The sequence below is a fragment of the Trachymyrmex septentrionalis genome, unplaced genomic scaffold (genome assembly GCF_001594115.1).
Source record: "Trachymyrmex septentrionalis isolate Tsep2-gDNA-1 unplaced genomic scaffold, Tsep1.0 scaffold56, whole genome shotgun sequence".
NCBI classification, from domain to species: domain Eukaryota; kingdom Metazoa; phylum Arthropoda; class Insecta; order Hymenoptera; family Formicidae; genus Trachymyrmex; species Trachymyrmex septentrionalis.
In genome coordinates this window covers 1063927-1068158 of record NW_017305735.1, presented here as the reverse complement: position 1 = coordinate 1068158, position 4232 = coordinate 1063927, and the positions used below count along the sequence as shown (strand labels likewise).

The window sequence follows — 4232 nt, the reverse complement described above, 5'->3', positions numbered from 1 at the left end:
TATATATATATACATATATATATGTAAAATAAATACTATAAAAGAAGAGATGTCATAATAACGGGATTTCATGTGAATCGAGAATTGCTGATAAAATTCTCAATTCAGGCTCCGACTCAAAACCGCAACGTCCTCGACCGTTCGATTCATCGCTCTTTTGTGTCCGGTTTCAAGCCACATGGGTCATTGACAGTGGATGCGCGTAAATAACTGTAATTTGTCGTTTCCATCACAGATAACCGGTAGACTATTGCGTCACAAGTCTTCTACCAAACCCGCACGATTCCACGCCCATATGGTCGGTAAAACTGTGAGAATTTGCAATAACAGCAATATCTCCATCCACATAACAGTACATTGTGTGTGTTGCAATATTACATTATTCTTTATTAACTCATTTACTGTATTAAACAAATTTTTAATGATAGTCGTAGAGTTTGTAAAAAAATGCCAAGACTTATTTTGACTATTACTCTATTGCTAAAGTTAACTCTTTAACATCACTTTGTAATTATAATTATAATATAAATATAAATATAAGCACTACATGTGTGATCATAGTAATACATAAAGTCATATATATTTTATGTTTAATTGATTGAAAAATCATATATCAAATTTATTTTTTAATATGCGCCTTCGTAATAAATATAGAAAAAAGTATCAAATGCAAGTAAGAGTAAGCACGTTTCGCAAAAAAAAGCCTAACTATAATAATAACAAGTTAATCCCATTTTCTTCGGAAATTTTCTTAGCATGATCCTCTGTTACCGGCAAAATTCAATTTGCAGCGTTATGTAAATATTTCCGAGCGACGAGTTCTTTGATAAGTAGGTATTCGAGATACGAGTATCTACTTTGAAATCTAAACGACCCGATCCTAACGATAGTTCTTCTATCTCGCACAGCATCGGCCCGGTTTTATATGTCAGATTTTAAAAATTTCGGTTCATTCTTTTCACGGTCAGATAATGGAGGTCCTTCTTCCCGTTTGGGCCGATCGATTCGATCACGTCGCGTCTTCCCACGTACCTGCGGAGAAACCGTCATCTGGAATAATACGCGAAACGACAATGAGTTTGAGTGGGAGGGAGTGAACGACCTAACGGTGCGATATCGAGTGTCGCGGATGCTTTTATATGATCATTGAAAAAAAGTTCTTTATATTTCAATTTTGAATGAAGAGGGATTGTTACGAAAAACGGTATAACAATGTCATGCAATGCCAAATTTAAAACATTTAGCTTGAAATATCTGGTACAATTTGATCAATTATGAAAATATGCACGCAATTATGTGGAAATATAAAAATATTACGAAGAGTTACGAAACTATGTAATGAATATGAAAAGAAACTGTCTACAACGGTTACTTAAGAGAAATGAATAAGTGTTAGAATGCTTACTAACAAGAAAGAGGATATACATATATAAATGAAGCACTTTAGTGTAAGTAAAAAACTAAGCGAAACCAGAAGAGAGAGACGTTAATATGATGATTGCAATTTATTTACGGCCATAGCAATTATTAGATTTTTTAAATCATTACACGGAGAGAAATAGTTAAAAAATTTTAACCTTAAAAGACTAATAAAAATATTCTGACTATTTCTGCCAAATTTACGATAAATTTTACTTGCCCAAAAGTAAAAAATACGTTATGATTGTAATATATCATTTCGAGTGATTATTACAGTAAAATAAATCATACTTTCAATAAAGTAAATCATGCTTACAGTAAAGTCTCAGGCAATACAAAGTGTAAAATTAAGACATAAGAAATTTTTAGGACGTCTTTTAGACACCAAAGACATCTTATATCTTGATTTTGGACACTTTGTGTTGTCTGGAATAAATCGTACTATTTTCAAGACTGATGATAATATATAGTCTCATATAAGTCTCAGAACTTTTACACACTTGTATTTTTTTATTACGCAGTAATGTAAATTTTGTCAATGCTAAGGAAAAACTCGCCGAAAGTAATTTCTATTAAGACGTATGATAATTTATAAATTTATTTTACGACATGTAAAAAGTACCTTACAGTTATGTACGGTTATGTCATATACAACCTGTCAATTTAATAAAATTTATTAGAATTGTAACGTATATTACTTTATATTGTTTTTTCTATGTAAAAAGAAATTTAATAGAATTCTAGCGTATATCACTTTACATTGTTCTTCATATTTTATATTGTTTTCTGTGTAAAATGAAATTTATTAGAATTCTTTTAAAGTATAGATTTACGAAATGTAAAAAGTACTTTATTATGACTAATCGACGATTGCACTTTCAACAGAAATTAAAGAAAATTGTACATAAGTGGACGCCTGTTCCTATATCGATCTTCCAATTCTATACAATTTACTAAAATTTGAGTGTACTTTACATTTTTCTCCGTGTAAACTTTACATTATCAATTTATATTTCAAAAAACCCATCGATGATCGCTATTACATTTCTTCTTTCCTTCTATATACATGTATATATATCAACTTGTGAGTCATTATATATACAAGCGCTCGTTAAAAATATTCCGCACTTCTGCCAAATTTTTCAGCAATCTCTTTTATAATTACTATATACTTAATTTTAATTTATCACATAATATTATTTATTACATAAACTTCATATTTAATTGTTAAAAGACTGTAATTTAATTTTAATTCTTCTGCTCGTAACTATGGAAGCTAATAAAGTTATTCTGAGAAATTTTCTTCAGTATAGGTTGCAAATAATTAATTTCCATTGTTACCTTATATTATTTTGATATTTTAATATATAAAAAAAAAGTAAGAGATATATCTAAGGTTAAAACACAATAGACACTACTTCAAAGAAAGTTTGTAATTTTCTTTGATAATAAAAAGCTTAAGGTGCATTCAACGTTAAACTAAAACGATGATACGTTCAAGTTTAAATGGTCGGTGGTAGTTCAATCTTCATTCGTATAAATCACCTTCTTGAAATTCTCATCAACGTTCGGTTCCCGATAGTCGATCGGCACTGTTCTAACTACGAAATCAGGAAATCATGATTAGCCTTAACGGTGACACCTAGATGATGATGATGGCGATGTCTTTCCGTTAAAATAACGCCTGCTTCGTTATAGCAACGACAATGATGACTACGACTACGACTACGACTACGACTACGACTACGACTACGACTACGACTACGACTACGACTACGACTACGACTACGACTACGACTATGACTACAACTATGACGACGACGACGACGACGACGACGACGACGACGACGGTATCCCTACCAATCGATCGTTTAGGATCGATCGTGGCACGGTAAGTGCGTGCGCCATTCTGTAACCGGCCTCGCTAGACAGAAAGTAAACGCTTTTAACCCCCTCTCCATTTCCCCTCCACCCTCTTGTCATATACGTGTTACATTTACGAAGGGATCGTTATGAAATCGTCGTTTATTATATTTATTAGCGTGCAACGAAGAGCTGACATAATCGGAACGTCGGATGAAAAAAAGCGCATTTTAAACGAGGTTTAACTAATGGATTTAAAGTTTCATTTAATTACACAATAATATATGCTCCAAGTAGATTGAGCAATCAATAATTTGAATGAAAATAATCTTTCTTTTAGTATCAATTAAAGACATAATCCCTAAAAGCGCGAATTGTTTTTATTCTAAATGAAAATTGTAAATAACACAGATGAATACGGAAACGTGAATTATTATACAAGTTATCTATGATATATATATATAAAATTAGATAAAAACTTGTCACGATCAAAATAGCATCAGAATCTATAAATTAGTATCCGCATTAGAATCTATAACTCTCCTAATAACCTTATCCCGTATGACATCATATCGCAGTGATGTAATGTAGCATACGCATGTATTAGAACTTTTCAAGCTGAAACCATCGCAAAAGCTTATATTTATATTATGAACATCCTGTGCCTACCCTTTGTAATCAGGACGGTTAACATCGAAGGGGATTCCTTACGATCGCAGAGCATCGTCCGCGTCCGTGCGGAAGACTCCGGAAAGTATTGAAGGGAGCACGGGCTGAAACTCGACCTATCCCAACGTGATCCTGTTTACAGCAACCCTTACTACCCTTTTCCTCTCTCTCTCGCATCTCTTCAGTCTCGACTTATCTAAAAGCTCTCCACTTTTCCGCTCCTCCTTTCTCACCCTGCCACCCCATTCTTCTCTTCTGTCGCGAGCGAGCGAGCGAGCGAG

At 33.1% G+C, this 4232-nt stretch overlaps 1 protein-coding gene across 3 annotated transcripts in view; it reads left to right on the top strand.

The window, feature by feature from the left end:
• LOC108752142 (probable nuclear hormone receptor HR3) overlaps positions 1-4232 on the top strand; it is a 107214-nt gene that overhangs the window by 35637 nt on the left and 67345 nt on the right. The gene's annotated exons all lie outside the window — the stretch shown is intronic.